This window comes from Mustela lutreola, chromosome X (genome assembly GCF_030435805.1).
Source record: "Mustela lutreola isolate mMusLut2 chromosome X, mMusLut2.pri, whole genome shotgun sequence".
Classification (NCBI taxonomy): domain Eukaryota; kingdom Metazoa; phylum Chordata; class Mammalia; order Carnivora; family Mustelidae; genus Mustela; species Mustela lutreola.
The window spans coordinates 32791310-32808874 of record NC_081308.1 but is presented as its reverse complement, the minus strand read 5'-3'; the positions used below and the strand labels follow the sequence as shown (position 1 = coordinate 32808874).

General features: G+C 39.8%; 1 protein-coding gene across 5 annotated transcripts in view; it reads right to left on the bottom strand.

The window, feature by feature from the left end:
* Positions 1 to 14218, bottom strand: part of PRRG1 (proline rich and Gla domain 1) — a 152087-nt gene extending 137869 nt beyond the window's left edge. For 3 of the 5 annotated variants that reach the window (XM_059156748.1, XM_059156749.1, XM_059156744.1), the window contains exon 1: positions 14087 to 14218. The gene's annotated coding sequence lies outside the window, so the exon portion shown is untranslated. Of the gene's footprint in view, positions 1 to 8815; positions 9685 to 14003 lie in introns of those variants that run through there. The other 2 variants (XM_059156746.1, XM_059156747.1) reach the window with 2 other exon arrangements.
* Positions 14219 to 17565: the final 3347 nt, after the last annotated feature.

The following is a 17565-nucleotide window of genomic DNA, read 5'->3' as shown; positions in this document are numbered from 1 at the left end:
GTGAAGGGGCGCCTGGGTTGCTCAGTGGGTTGAGCCTCTCTGCCTTCAGCTCAGGTCATGATCTAAGGGTCCTGGGATCAAGCCCCGCATTGGGCTCTCTGCTCGGCGGGGAGCCTACTCCCCTCCCCTGCCTTCCTCTCTGCCTACTTGTGATCTCTGTCAAATAAATAAATAAAATCTTTAAAAAAAAGATAAAAGCACTCTGAAGTGTGGTACCCTTCAGTTGGAGGCTTTGAGTATCTGCAGATGGGCAGATCTGAGTTAAAGACTGGTAATAAATGACTGGGTAGACCACCAAAAGAGATATGATTACAGTGTTAGGAAAGAAGTAATAATCTCTGAACTAGGATAACAGCAGTGGGAATGGACTAGTGAACTTTGCAAAGGTCAGTTCTATAAATTGAGTGAACATTCACAGTTTAGAGAATAAAATATAAATATAACGCTAATAATAAATACTAACACCTACCATTTACATTTTAAAGAAATTTTTAGGGGAGCCTGGGTGGCTCAGCGTATTAAAGCCTCTGCCTTCTGTTCAGGTCATGATTCCAGAGTCCTGGGATGGATCCCCACATCGGGCTCTCTGCTCAGCAGGGAGCCTGCTTCCCTTCCTCTCTCTCTGCCTGCCTCTCTGCCTACTTGTGATCTCTGTCCGTCAAATAAACAAAATTAAAAAAATAAATAAAAATAAAGAAATTGTTAAATTCAAAGAACACACTGATTTTGCAATATAACTAATACTAATGCAACAAAAACATCTGAACACTAACATTTAAAGACTGCTAATGGGGGCACCTGGGAGGCTCAGTTGGTTAAGCACCCAACTCTTGATTGTGGCTCAGGTCATGATCTCAGAGGTTGTGGGATCAAACCCTGCATCATTAGGCTCTGAGTCCAGTGAGGAGTCTGTTTGAAGTTCTCTCTCTCCCTCTCCTTCTGCCCTCTTCTCTCACCCCACGTGTGCACAATCTCTCTCTCTCTCTCAAATAAATCTTTTAAAAAAATAAAGATTGCTTATGAGCCTAAAGAAGTATTTTTTACTTCTCTATGTAATATTTTCTTGGTTAATCCTAAAGAAAAAAAAATGAGTGAGATACTCAGGCATGATAAAATTACATGGGAAAATAAATATATCCTTGCCAACGTCATTATTCTGGTCCCATGAGTAAGACTAACACAGAGAAAGAAACTAGAATTATTCCATTAACTTCCCTTTTTTTCCCCAATGACAGCAAATTTTAAAACTAGGCATATGTTTCTAACTTTGCCAGCTTTCTCTCTGAAGCAAACGTGTCAAAGAGGATTATTGTGGCAAGTTAGTCATATGGATTTTTTTTTTAACAAAACTGGAATGCATAACATTAGAAACCAAACCACAAAGAACAGGCATACTGGAGACAGATTGGAGCAAATACACAGAACATACAGTGCCTTGAACAACAAGACTTTGCCACTCGAAAAGGAAGGGATTGATTACCGAGGACTCCAGAATAACACATAGCTTCTAAGACTCAGTGTTGAAAGAAGGGGAAAAAAATAAAACACAAGAAATTTACTGCAAGTCAGGAATATAAAATATAACACATTTTCCTAAAAAAAAATCCTGGGTTCTAAATCCTGAGGCACTGAACCTAAGAACTTCAAACTGTTATTTAAATTATAACCCATTTAACTGGCGAGGCTTTCAAGAAGATAATGAGTGCTATGAAAAACTCATCATTAGTATCTGAATAAGCTTGAAAGTAAGTATACCAGTTATTACCACCCAATAATGGAGAAAGCAAAGCAACCGTTGAGCATTTATTTTTAAGAGCTTTGATTATCCCACAAGACAGTGGCACTTTATTTCTCACTTCATTATGCTCAATAATACTCTTTTTTCTTTCTCAATAACATTCTTGAGAGGGGTACCTGGGGGACTCAGTTAAGAGGCTGACTTGATTTTACCTCAGGTTATGATCTCAGGGTCCTGAGATAGAGCTCTGTGTTGGGCTCTGCACTCAACAGGGAGTCTGCTTGAGATTCTCTCCCTCTGCCTCTGTCCCTACCCCAACCCGCTTACATGCACTTGCACTCTTGCTCTCTAAAATAAATAAATCTTTATTTAGGTTTTTATTTTACAAACAGTAAAGCTAGAACACACTCTTTACGCAACAAAGGTGTTCAGTAAATGCTGAATTAAAGTATGACACATATTGTATAAAGCCATTTCCTTAGGAGACTCTAAAAGTCCACTTACGCTGACAATATTATTTGTATGGCTCCCAAGGTTTTCAGGATAACTAAATTACTTTGTCATTGTGGGAAAGGTGTTACAATACCAAGAGGCTGTCTTCTAAGGCCTGTGAATGCGGGGGTGGGAGGGGGGAGAACAGCTGAGTAATTACTTCCTGTCAAAAGCTCAAAATTTTTTTTACCTTGTCTATTACTCCAATACATACCCAAGTGAGCACACGTATATGCACACATGTGCACCAATTTGTCCTTTGGAATTTTGCCTGACCTAAAAATTAGCTACACAAAATAATGTCAACAAAACCTTATCTACAACTAGAAATGCAATGTGAGAAATTTTACAGGACTATATTGCTAATATTTTATTCAAATATTATGTTCAATTTACAATCATGTTGGTGAAAATATCTTTTTTTTTTAAAGATTTTATTTATTTATTTGACAGACAGAGATCACAAGTAGGCAGAGAGGCAGGCAGAGAGAGGAGGAAGCAGCTCCCCGCTGAGCAGAGAGCTCGATGTGGGGCTCGATCCCAGGACCCTGGGATCATGACCTGAGCCGAAGGCAGAGGCTTAACCCACTGAACCACCCAGGCGCCCCGAAAATATCTTTTAAATATGAAATAACTTGTTTCCTCTAAGCCCCCAATTCTGGAAAGTGATACTTAGCAAAGGACAGTTTTCCATTTTTCCTACTCCAGCAAAAAATCTATACAGTAAATTACCTGAGGTATTCCAAGCATATGAAGCAGTTGAAAATGGGATACACTAGAGCCTTATTATTATTCCAAGTAATGTCTACAGAAGAGCAACATCGGCATCTCGTGAAATCTTGTTAAATAGGCAAACTTCCAGGGTACATTCCAGACCTTCTAAATCAGAATCTACATTTTAACAAAATTCCCAAAGGAGGCACATTCACAGCAATGTTTGAGAAGTGTCGAACTAATGAATTTATCCCACAAATGTAATGAGCAAAAAAAAAAAAAAAAAAAAAAAAAAAAAGTATATATATATGATCCAATTTATATAAAGGTCAAAACAAGCAAAAAATGACTAATATATGGAGACAATTAGATGGTAAAAGTCTAATGAAAAGCAACAGGGGACTTTAGCTTCTAGACTGGCACACAAGCTCAGAAATCACAACTCTCTGTTAACAAGTATAAAGTTGATTAAACTGAAAATACAACTTTTCTTAAATCCATCAGAGAAGTGAGATGACAGGACAAACCACTGCCCCCAAACCGGAAAGACAAGCAGATACAGAGAATCTCAACTTAACCAAGCAGAAGCCCAAGAGCAGAAACCTTAAAGGGAACCAGTGCCAAGGTAGAACAACCTGAACTGAAAGTGATGGAGTGCTGGGTTGGGGATGCATCTAGACAAGTACAAGAGTTAAACCCTTCAGGCAGAACGGGTCCTGGGGGGCCCCATATATCTGTGAGATTTACTTTCCGGAGCTATAACTGGTCTCACATTAAATGGTGGGGGGAAATTCCCTTATGCTTCCAGTGCAGGGAGGGGAGAAGGAGTCTTTGAAATATGCCAGAGCACTCTGTTCTTTGTAACAAGGACTTCTCTCAGGAGAACCTATTTTACCGGAGCCTAAAAGAGCCACACCTACCCGGGAGTAGAGAAATACACAATACCAGCCCCCTCTAATCATACCACCACCTAAGGGGGAGTAAGAACAGCAGCCCTGGAAAAGTTCACGGCCAGGCATTACAGGCTCTCCAAACACTGAAATCAAACTATGAGACAAAAGACACACACATTTCCCCTACCCCCACACTTACTACAACATTACTAAAGGCCTATTTACAGCAGTTCCTTTTACCCAGTACATCACACTAATTCAACAAAAATTGCAAGGCATATGAAAAGGAAAAAAAAATCACAGTATGAAGAGACTGAACAAACATCAGAACCAGAGTTAGATATGGCAGGAATGTTGGAATTATCAGACCAGGAATTTTAAAATATTAGGATTAATATGCTATGGACATTAATGGAAAAAATAAGCAACACGTGAGAATAAATGTAACAGAAGCAGAGAGATGGAAGTTCTTTTTTTTTTTTTTTTTTTTAAGATTTATTTATTTATTTGATAGACAGAAATCACAAGGAGGCAGAGAGGCAGGCAGAGAGAGGAGGAAGCAGGCTCCCTGCCAAGCAGAGAGCCCGATGCGGGACTCGATCCCAGGACCCTGGGATCACGACCTGAGCCGAAGGCAGAGGCTTTAACCCACTGAGCCACCTAGGCGTCCCGAGAGATGGAAGTTCTAAGAAAGAATTTTTAAAAATACTACCAATCAAAAACGCTGTAACAGAAATAAAGAATGCCTTTGATGGATCATTAGTAGATCAGACATGGCTGAGGAAACAGTCTCTAAGCTTGAAAATGGAAGAGGAGTAATTTCCAAAAATGAAAAGGGAAAATGAGGCTTTAAAATAAAAAAAGGGGCGCCTGGGTGGCTCAGTGGGTTAACCCTCTGCCTTTGGCTCAGGTCATGATCTCGGGGTCCTGGGATCAAGTCCTGCATCATGCTCCCTGCTCCGTGGGGAACCTCTTTCCCCCCTTTCTCTGCCTGCCTCTCTGCCTACTTGTGATCTCTGTCAAATAAATAAATACAATCTTTTTAAAAAATAAATAAAATAAAATAAAAAAGAACAAACTAGCCAAGAAAAAATGTGGGACAAGTATACAAGGTAACATATGCATATTCAGAATACCAGAAAGCAGAAATAAAGAAAGGAACAGAAGTAAAATCTGAAGCAATAATGACTGAGAATTTCTCCAATAAATGTCAGATACCATATCATAGACTCAGGAAGCCCAGAGAACACCAAGCAGCATAAATGCTAAAACAAACAAACTCAACTACAAGTAGGCAATCATAGTAAAACTGCAGATAATCAAAGATAAAAAAATATTTAAAGAAACCAGAGGGGGAAAAAACACCTTGGTTATAAAGGAGCAAAGGTAAAAATTACAACCGACTTCCCCTTAGGAACCACACAGGCAAGAAGGAAGTGAAGTGAAGTATTTATAGTGTTGGGAGAAAAAAATCCACAAACACAGAATTTTGTACCCTGAAAAATTATCTTTTGAAAAGGAAGGAGAAAGAGACTTTCCCAACAAACAAAAATTTAGGGAATTTTTTGCCAAGTACATCTGCCTGGCAATATATGTTAGAAGTTTAGAGAGAAGGAAAATAATATAGTTAGATCTACATAAAAAAAAAGAAAAAGCATCAAAAAATGAATAGCTAAAGGTAACACTTTAAAACTTTTCTTATTTTGGGGGCACCTGGGTGGCTCAGTGGGTTAAGCCTCTGCTTTTGGCTCAGGTAATGATCTCAGGGTCCTGAGATCGAGCCCTGCATTGGGCTCTCTGCTTGGGAGGGACTCTGCTTCACCCTCACTCTCTGCCTGCCTCTCTGCCTACTTGTGATCTCTCTGTCAAATAAATAAATAAAATCTTAAAAAAAAAAACTTTTCTTATTCTTAATTGACCTAAAGAATTAGTTTGAAAAAAAATAATAAAAGAGAACAGTTTGTTCTAAACAGCAACAATGTATTCACAATTATGACTGGTTATGTTTATAATATACTTATGTAGAACTGATATGAATGACAACAATGATACAAGGACAGAAAAGAGGAATTTGAAATATTTTGTTATTATAAGATACTTGCATTACCCATGAATGGTACAGTTTTATTCAAAAGTGGAATTGGATTAGTTGGAAAAAATGCACTTTGCAAATGCTAGGGCAACCACTAAAAAGGTTTAAAAAAAGATGCATAATTAATATGGTAGGAAATGAGAGAAAATGAAATCATATAAAATGCTCAGTTAAAACCACAAAAGGCAGAAACAACATGGAAGACAAAAACAAAGAACAAGGGCAATGAATAGAAAACAGTAACAAATATGGTAGATATTAACCCAACAATGATCTAAATACACCAATTAAAAGAGAATGTCAGAGCTGGCTGAAAAAACAAAACCCAATTATATGTTGTATACAAGAAAAACATTTTAAGTATAAAGAGCTATATAGATTAAAAAGTAAAGGGATGGAGAAAGATATACCATGTTATCAATTAATCAAAAGAAGGCAGAAGTAGCTTATATGAATTTCAGATGCAGCGACTTCTGGGCAAGGAAAGTTATCAGAGATTAAAAAAGATCATTTCATAATGATACGGGGCCAATTCTTTAAGAAGATATAATTATCCTTAATGTGTATGCATATAATAATGAAATGTCAACATATAGGCAAAAACGAATACAACTGTTAAGGAGAAATTGAATAATCCCCTATTACAGCTGCAGACTTTAACACCCCTCTAACAGAGATGGACAGATTCAACAGGTAGAAATTCAGTATCAACCAACTGGATGTAACTGGTATCTACAGACTACTTCATCCTACAAAGTGCACATAGATGATTCTCTCTCTCTCTCTCTCTCCCTCTGACCCTCCCCCTGCTCACTCACATGCACTCTTACTCTAATAAATATTTATTTTTTTAAAGATAGTATTTATTTGACAAAGAGACAGAGACAACAAGAGAGGGAACACAAGCAGGGGGAGTGGGAGAGGGAGAAGCAGGTTCCCGGCTGAGCAGAGCAGGAAGCCTGATGCAGGGCTTGATCCCAGGGCTGGGATCATAACCTGAACCAGAAGGCAGATGCTTAACAACTGAGCCACCCAGGAGCCCCTCAAATAAATCTTTAAAAAATATTTTGAACTAAATGAAATCAGAATACAACTTATCAAATACTATGGGATGCAATGAAAGCAGTGCTTGGGGGAAATTTATAGCACTGAATGCATATATTTGAAAAGAAAGATCTAAAATCAACAATCTAAGCTTCCACCTCAGAAAACTAGAAAAAGAGCAAATTAAAAGGAAATAAAAAGGGGCGCCTTGGTGGCTCAGTGGGTTAAAGCCTCTGCCTTCAGCTCATGATCCCAGGGTCCTGGGATCGAGCCCCGCATCGGGCTCTCTGCTCTGTGGGGAGCCTGCTTCCTCCTCCTCTCTCTCTCTGCCTGCCTCTCTGCCTACTTGTGATCTCTGTCAAATAAATAAATAAAATCTTTTAAAAAAAGGAAATAAAAACTAGAGTATCAATGAAATTAAAAACAAGAAATCAATAAAGAAAATAAATAAAACCCAAACATGATTCTTTGAAAAGATCCATAAAATTGATAAAACACTAGCCATGCTAAGAGAAGAAACAAATTCCAGTATTAGAAATGAAAGCAGAGACATCACTATAGATGACATGGCTATTAAAGGGTTAATAAAGGATCATTATAAATAAATCTATTCCTACAAATTTGATAACCTCAATGAAATGAAGCAATTCCTTGAAAAGACAATCTTCCAAAACTAACAGAAGAAAAATTTAAAAAGACAATATGAATGGGTCTATATCAAAGAAATTGAATCAATAATTAACAACTTTCCAAAACAGAACGTGATGGGCCCCAGTTGGGCTTACCCGTGAACTCTATCAAATACTGAAGGGAAGATTATACCAATTTTCTATAGTCTTCCAGAAGACAGAAACCAAGGGAATACTTCATAACTCATGAAGCCAGAATTACACTAATACCAAACCAGACAAAGACATTACAAGAAAACTACAGACCAATACCTCTCATGAACATAACACGCAAAAATCCTCAACAAAATATTAGTAAATCAAATCCAATAATAAGAAAAAGTATTATATGCCATAACCAAGTGAGATTTCTCAGGTATGCAAGGTTGTTTCAACAGTCAAAGACCAATCAATATAATAGACCACATCAACAGGCTAAAAAAGAAAAATCATCAAATGATGCCAGAAAAGGGGTGCCTGGGTAGCTTAGTCATTAAGCGTCTACCTTTGGCTCAGTCATTAAGTGTCTGCCTTGGCTCAGGTCCTAATCCCAGGGTCCTGGGATAGGGCCCCTCACTGGGCTCCCTGCTCTGCAGGAAGCCTACTTTCCCTCTCCTAGTCCCCCTGTTGTGTTCCCTCTCTCATTGTGTCAAATAAACAAAATCTTTAAAAAAAAAAAAAAAAGATGCCAGCGAAGGACTTGACAAAATTCAAAACTCATTCATGATTTTAAAAAAAAAAAAAACCCTCAGCAAATTAGGAATAGAGAAGTTGTCGATTTGTTAAGAACATCTACGAAAATCCTACAGCTAACATCATACTTAATAGTGAGAAACTCAAAATTTTCTCCGTGTCAGGAGGAACAAGGCAACAATGTCCCCTCACCACTCCTTTTCCACATTATATTGGAAGTCCTAGCTAATGCAATAGGACAAGAAAAGTAAATAAAAGTTATAGAAGACTGGGAAATAAACCAAACTATTTCCAGATGACATCATCAATATAGAAAATCTGAAAGAATCAAAAAATTCCTAGAATAAGCAATTACTGCAGTGTTGTATAAGATTAACATAAAAATTAATTGATTTCCTATATACCACCAATAAATCAGTAGAATTCAAAATTAAAAATACATTACTGGGCGCCTGGGTGGCTCAGTGGGTTAAGCCTCTACCTTCGGCTCAGGACATGATCTTGGGGTTCTAGGATGAAGTCCCACATCCGGCTCTCTGCTCGGCAGGGAGCCTGCTTCCTCCTCTCTCTCTGCCTGTCTGTCTACTTACGATCTCTGTCAAATAAATAAATAAAATATTTTTAAAAATACATTACTATTTACATTAGCACCCTAAAATGAATTATGTATGAATCTAATAGTAAATAAAGTATTTGAGAAAAACTACAAAATTGTGATGAAAAATATCAAAGAACAAAATAAATGGGGAAATATTCCCTGTTCATGAATAGAAGGACTCAATATTGTCAAGATGTCAGCTCTTCTCAAGTTGACCCATAGATTAAACAAAATTCCAATAAAAATTCAGCCAGTTATTTTGTGGATATTGACAAACCTATTCAAAATTTATATAGAGAGGCAAAAGACCTAGAACTGCCAACTCAATACTGAAGAACAAAGTCAGAAGACTGACACTACTCTATTTACATATTTATTATAAAGGTACAGTGATCAATACAGTGTGGTATTGGTAAAGATTACTAAGACATTAATGAAACAGAAAAAAGAGCCCAGAAAGAGACGCACATAAATACAGTCAACTGATTGTTGACAAAGGAGCAAAGGCAATACAATGGAGCAAAGACAGTCCTTTCACCAAATGTACTGGAACAACTTACAAAAAAGAATCTAAACATAGACCTCACACTCTTCAAAAATTTTAACTCAAAATGGGTCATAGGCAACATATAATGTAAAACTATAAAACTTCTGGAATATAACATAGGTGAAAACCTAACTGACCTTGGGCATGGTGATGACTTTTAGACACAACACTAAAGATAAGATCTGTGGAAGAAATAACTGATAAGCCAGATTTCATTAAAAATTCAGTGGCTGTGGGGGTTGGGGGTGGAGAGAGAGATAACGGACACAGGATTTTTTTTAAGAGTCTCTTAATTTATTTGAGAGAGAGTGCACAAGCACACAAGCTGTGGGAAGGGGCAGAGGCAGAAGCAGACTCTCCTCCGCTGAGCAGGAAGCCAGATGTGGGGCTTAATTCCAGAATCTGAAGATCATGACCTGAGCCGAAGGCAGACATTTAAGAGACTGAGCCATGTAGGCACCCCTGAACACAGGATTTTTTATGACAATAAATCTATTTTGTAAGACACCACAATAGCAGATACAGGTAATTAAGTGTTTGTCGAAACCCACAAAGTGTACAACACCAAGAGTGAACCTTAATTCAAACTATGGACTTGAGGTAATAAAAATGTATCATTGTAAGTTCAAACGTACCACTGTGTTACAAGATGTTGACAATGGGGGAGGTTGTGTTGGTGGATAGCAGGCATATGGAACTCTCTGTATTTCTCAATTTTGCTGTGAACCTAAAATCCTCTAAAAATAGTTCATTAATACTTTTTAAAGCAAAGGAATGACCTCTTCTCTTCCCTTGTAATGATCTGATCCATTCCCAGAGCTTCCTGCCCACCCATACCTCTCTCCTGAATTCTACCCAGATTTCAGTCATCTTGGACTCAGCAAGCTTAGGTACTGAATTCTTGATCCTCCTCTCAAATTTTCTCCTCCTGCAATCTTTCATATCTCACTAAATGGCTACTCTATCCTTCCAGTTGCTCAGACCAAAATGCTTGGCATCATCCTTGACTCATCCTTTGTGAAACTCCCCAGCCAATTCTACTTCAATTAGGTGAACATTCTTGTGATTATTGTGCAAGCTGATGTTTGAGAACCATTGTGCAAAGCCACCTGTTTTAGATATATAGGAGGAATCTACAAATACAGAACTAAGAATTTGAACAGAGTAGGAAATGTCAATACATTCCCATTTTGAAATTAACTGCTCCTGCAATTACACTCCTTATAAGAAATGGCAATTACCAATAACAGCTACCATTTTTAGGGCAATTAGTTTGTGCTAAATATTATGATAAGCAGTAAATATACCTGATCTCACTTATGAGGTAAATATTATACTCATTACTTTTATAAATGAGGAAGCTAATACCTAGAGAAGTTTAACAAATGCCTTCAAATTCTATGCCCTTGACCGCCAGATTATTGTCTCCTACATAGACTGGGAAAGAGTCTTGGACAGAACCCTAAAAAGATGACTCAGAAGAAGTAGTTGTCAAAGAATGAGAGTAAAAAATCAGAAATGTGAAGAGGAAGTCTAGATGAGGGAAGTTTAAGAAGGAAGCCTTAACCACAATGGTCTGGAATATCTTTTTCAGTAAGTGAATCTAAAGACCACAGAGGATGTATGTAGAATTTCTTAAAAAAGAAGTTTTATGGACTATTCATCCTCTCTGAGACCAAAGTTTTTCTCATAAAAACCAGGCATTAACTTGAAGTGTTTTGGCATGAACAATGGTTAACATTCTTTTTTTTTTTTTTTTTTTAAGTGATGTGGAGGGCGTGATTGGGTGGCCCAGTCAGTTAAGCATCTGCCTCCGGCTCAGGTCATGGTCCCAGGTCTACAGATTGAGTCCCACATCCGGCTCCTGCTCAGTGGAGAGCCTGCTTTTCCCTCTCCCTCTGCCTGCTGCTTCCCCTGCTTGAGCTGTCAAATAACTAAATAAAATTAAAAAAAAAAAAAAAGAAAAAAAAGAGAGAGAGAGACGTGGGGGGAAAAGTGCTTTTACATTTAGGTAGAGAGGGGATAAATTGAGAGGAGAAAAACATAAGTTACTAATAGCCCAAAGTAGTTCTCTGCTTTGCTGGCACAGGTAGACCAACCAAGAAGCCAATCCTGATGCATTTTTAGACTAAAATGAGTTCTACTCACTTATAAATTGAGTGATCATTTGCTCATGATATTTTCTCCAGTTGGTAAAACCACCCTAGGTGTGGGGGTGATGAGTTTGAGTGGTAAGGAGCAAAGGGAAAATAATTCCCTTCATGAACCAAAGGTGACTCTAAAGCCAATGATGCTGGTAGAGTTAGGACAGATGTCAGAGATAATGCTGCAGAAATTGGCCAAGCCTATGGGGCACACTATAACATAAAGAGGCCCATTAGCCAAGTGCTCAAACGACCTTAAGATTTAGGAGTATAATGCAACTAATTAGTCTCCTTAATTGGTCTAATATGTTACAGTTTCTTTAGTTGTATTAGCCTTCCAAGGATACCATCTGGCCAACTTGATTCACTTGTAAATTCCTAAATTCCCCGCAGTGCCCTGTTAGTGTTGGTCTACAAATGATTAATCTTCTGTTTCATGTTAACTTTTCACTAGCTTCAGTATCAGAAGTTGACCTGTTTTAAAATTTGGACTTTTCATGACACCTTGTCTATATATGCAAAGATTTTGCATCTCTCTCTTTTTTTTTTTTGCACCTCTTTTAGAAGGATAAACCAGACTAATACTTGGAAACTTATTTCCATACTTTTTCTAATCTACATTCCAAATAATGTTGTTCAAATATGATATAATTTCAGCATTCTGAATTTCTTCTATTACCCCATGAACTATTATTTATAGTTTATTTTAAGTGCATTTACTAGGCATTTAGTACATACCCAGCAGCCCTAGGTATTGGGGTAACACAGAAGACTGAGATTCTAGTTGCAAGAGAAAAATAAGACCAGTGGTACCAGTTTAACAGAAAAGAGGGTGATTAAATCATTCTGGGGGAGATGCAAATTTTTCCAAGACAAACGGGCTAAATCTGAACGGATGAATAGGGGTTCATTAGGCAATAGAAAAGGGAAAAGATATTACTAACACCTCTCTCCCGTAAACTGGTAGTGTTCATGGCATTTAACTTAAAATGACAGGAAAAGAAAGAGTAAAATGACAACACAAGAAGAAATCCTATTCACTTCACGGGATGCGGGGAGGATTGTGCCTTTAAACACACTTCAGATTTGAAAGTTAAATGTTTATAAAACAGGATTCACAATCAAGGGAAAGGGGTGGAGGAGGAAGAAGTTGTTGTATTCAGTTAAAACAGATGAGGAAAAAAAATCAACATTTATGCTTCAAAACCAATATACCGCCTTTCCTAAAGTTCCTAATTTTGCAAATGAAAGCCTTGGAACTTTATCCAATATTACAGTTCTTTGCCCCAGTGTTTTATACTCCCGGTCTCATTTTTAAAGGTTCTAAAGCGAGTCAACCCAAGAACTTGGCAGCACTTCCACACACGCATCCAATAATCCCCTCTTAACTGACCCAATCAACAGCACCCTAATCAACCTTGCACTTACCCCACTTGCGCACCTTCACACCCCTCAGAATCTGGCTTTATTTATACTACGACTATCAGAAGGTAGTAATTTAGCTTTAAGTTTTGACACCCTGCCTCTTCACCCTTTCGCTCAATTATTTCCTCTTCAATTTCATTAGTTTCGCTTTTCTACTGAAGGGGCACTTAAAAAATACATCAACAGCACAATTATAAAAACCAATGGCTGCAGCCAGAGTCCGAACACACACACTGATTTCCAATCATATCCCTCTCGAGGCTGTTCCTACCACTGATCAAAATCAGCGGACCAGGAAGAAAGAAAAAGCTGAGGCAGGAAGGTTATTCCCTTCCTTCCACTCACCCCATGCCTGCCCCTGCCCCCGCCCCCCAGGGCCACACTGCGACCTCGTAAGCTACCCCCTCCACCGACCCGCCCCCGCTGTCACCCGCCACTGCCTAGAAAACAGTCATAGCCTTTGTTAAAATGTCCATGAGCACAATGTACCAGAAGACGGACACATTCCCTGGGGCGGGGTGAAGGAAAGTCACACGAACGCCACACCCTCTTTGGCACTAGCCTGGGGTGAAAGCCCACCTTTCCCAAATCCTCTCCCCCCACGACAAGGAATGTTCTGGCAACTCCGCACTCTTAAGACCGCAGCGCCGGGGAAGGGATGGGCCCGGGACGACGCTCAGGGGCACCCAGCGGGGGATACTGAACTTGAAGCTGGGACACCCTCCAGCGCCCTTGGCGAGCCTCCCGGTCCTGCCAAGCCTGAGTAAGGACTTCCAGTCTCCGGAGCCCTTCCCTTCTATTTTCCTCCTTACACAAACGCTCACCCACACCCGCCACCACGTACTCCGCTCCGCACGCGGCCGGGGCTGGACACTCTGAAGCAGTACGGCCAACTCCCCTGCCTCACGTCCGACCAGTGCCTACTCACGGGACCTAAGACTCCCCGGGCACTCACCCGCGCACTCCCCGAACCCTCCCGGGATGTTCGGCGGGAACCAGGTTCTTCAGCCACCAGCCCCACGATCCCACCTCACTCACCGCGTGTTCCGCGCCGCTACTCCGCGCTCTGCAAGCTGCCAGACGCGCCTGCGCGCTCCCACCGCCGACAAACCTAGTAGGAGCCTGGAGCCTGGAGCCAGGAGCAGATGGGAAGGGTGGTGGGAAGCGGAGGGGGCGGGGCCGGGGCGGTGTTAGGAGAGGAGGGGCGTGGCCAGGCGGGGTGGGAAACCGAGGGGCGGAGCCTCTGACGCCTTAGTCCGGAAAACCTAGTGCTCTGGACACAGGGCTGGAGTTTTCCACTCTCGAGGTGTGTTGATAACGTTGTTAGAGAAGTTTTCTGGTCTCCTCGGTGCACGCTCACACTCATCCTCGAGAAAGCCTGCTTGGCGTGGAACCAAGCTAGCCAGTTCCCGGGAGTCACAACGCCTCTCCTTGGAGCCACCCTAGATCCTCCCTAGCTAGTCTTTCACTCTTTTGCACGCCTATCTCCCCACGTATTATTCCCCCACCTCAACCCTCCGCACATTTTTCCTTCTCACGCGCGCAATCCTCAGCCCTCCAGAGGTGAGAGATTGGACATTTCTCACCCACACACCGTCTATGCAGCGTATCCTGGTTAACGTGTCTCTTTGATGTGTACTAATCCAGAACGCGCTGGTTTTCCTGAGAACAAACTCTGCTTTTGTTTCTGCACTTCTGGTGACAATAATATACTCTTTTCTTAAAAAGATTCTTGACTAAGCCTACCTGAATTTCTTGGGAAGAAGAACACAGGTTGCCAAGAAGAGGCCTCTTTGACCCTGCTTTTTAGGTAGCCACCTTAGAATTTGAGCCTTCTAAAAGCCCCTTGGAGAAACAGAATATTCAGCCTATGTTGTATGGACTTTGCCCTAATGGTTTCGGGTTTTCTGGTGTTTAGCATTTTGAGAAGTCCAACTTGATTATTATTCCATGCTGCATGCGTGCTTAGTTTTAAGTTCTATGCTTTTATGTTTAAAATCTGGTCAGCTGTGGTATCTCACGTGCCTTTGGATCAGCTATTAAAATAAACACACCTGAGTGCATCCAACGTGAATTGGCCTGTGGGCCTAAAGTGATTTATTCCAAATTACGTTTCCTTTCTTCTTTTTGCTTTAGTTATGATGGAACTGAGAAACATTTGGCTAAGAATAAAAGAACTGCCACAGGGCCACACCCCTAGTCCTGCCCAGCAACTGTGTTGACTGTGATGGCAGCATTTTTGGGGAGAGTCTGGTAATTGCCCCTAGAGATCTAAAAATCCTGAAATTCTTCCCATTCACCTTTGTGGTTCTTCCATTTGTGTATTTTACAAACCAGACTTTCTTGAACTCATTTCTATTTTGCATTTGTCAAATAAGTATGGGAGATTGTAGTGAGGCCATATTGGAAGAGGGTATGCATACTGGTAAATATAAACACAGACCGTAGGATGAATAAATCTGTAAATGCCTGGAAGTAGGATTTTGTCTTGTTCATTTCACTGAAAATGTTTCACATACAGAAGATGCCTAAAAAAATCCCACTAGGTTAGTAAAGGTAATGTCTGCTTTCTTAATAGATGTGTATATATGTGCATGAACTTTTATTTGATTACTGGGTTTATTTTCTTCTTCTGTGTCTGAATTTGTCAGGATATTTTATGAGACAAACGTGACAACCACTACACTATGGAAACTGTCAGGATATTTTGATTGAAGTGACTAAAAGTTCAACAAAGTAGCTTAGGAAAAAGAGAAGGTTATTGTGTAACCCAAGCTGTGAAAAGGGTAAGTATATGAATGACTTTCATAATAAATGGAACAAATAAAGGGAATGCTTCAAATTCCAGGTTAGGCTCTCAAACCTGCCTCTTTTAGACAGGGTCATTCTTTCAGAATGTCTGAAAGGCAAATTCTGTAGGCTTAGAACCATGGCCTCTGACAAACTGTGGGTTCATACCTATCAAGCTGTTACCACAGAGAATGAGCCTCTCTTCCCTCAGTTCCAATTTTTAGAACACCAGATAAAGAGCATGATTGGGTAAGATCAAGTAACATAATCATTCTTGGATTAAAAGTACATGTGTGACGTAAGAATGGTACACCCAGTAGAACCACTTAGCTGGAGGGGGAAAAAGAATAGGGGAAGTTGCTATTTTCAGAACAAGAGAAAAGTGCTAGACAGATTTTTTAAAAATTTCACAATGGAACAAATGTATTTAAGGAATATAGCCTTGGAATTATCTTTTACCTCTCTTATTCAAGTATTAACCATTCTTCTTAATAATAGTTTTCTGTGGCTGCTGTAAAAATAAAAACAAAAAAACAAAAAACCCACAAACTTAACAGCTTAATACAACACAAATTTATTACAGCTCTAGAAGTCAGAAGTCTGAAAAGTGTCACACTGGGCTAAAATCACAGTGTCAGCAGAACTGAATTCCTTTATGGAGGTGCCAGGCAGAATCCTTTTTCTTGACTTTCCACATTCTAGAGGCCACCTCCTTGGTTCAAGGCCCTGTTCCATCTTCAAAGCCAGCAAAGACATTACTCTGACACACTGACAATTCTGCCTACCTCTTCCACATTTAAGGACCTTTGGGATTATATTTGGCCCAACCAGATAATCTCATATACTCTTATTCTAAGGTCAGTTGATTAGCAACCTTAATTCCATTGATAACTTTAATTCTCCTTTACTATGTAACATAATATTTCCACATGTCCTGGATATTAGCATTGTGGTGGAGGGGAGCAGTCTGCATTATAATTCCTACCACAGTCTTTATTTTCATAAAAACAACAGAGCCTAAATCATTGCTTCCCAGTCGGGGGTGCTTATAAAAAATACTGATGTCTTATCTGGATACCACCCCCATATATTATTATTTCATTGGACTGGAGTCCATGAGCCCTCTAAATACACACACACACACACACACACACACAGCTGACTGGATCAGGATGGATGGGGAGGGAGTATCTCAGGTACGTTAGGGCAATCAGAGAACTTCCCTGGGGATTTAGAATGGGGAGAGGGAATTGGTAAGACTGGGTGTCTGGGCTATAACAACAATGTAGGGGCTATGCCAGCAGGAGAAATAGAAAAAACGTCTGGAGAGGATAGAAGAGAGAAAAGAGACAGAGAAAAGAAGTAGATAGAGTGGAGCTGAGCCTAGATCCTCAATGGCTCTCTGCCTCTTGATTACAGTAGCATTCTTTCCCGTGGCTTCTATGAGGTATCACTACATTCTCATAAGAAAGTCTTATTTCTTCAACAAAGGAGAAAAGAATAACCAATGGAAAAAAGACAGTCTCTTCAATAAATTGTGTTGGTAAAATTGGACAGTCACATGGAGAAGAATGAAACTGGACCGTTTCCTTGTATCATACACAAAAATAGACTCAAAATGGATAAAACACAGGAATCCATGAAAATCCTAAAGAAGAACATAGGCAACAACCTCTTCAACCTCAGCTGCAGCAAGGACACATCTTGCTAGATGTGTCTCCAAAGGC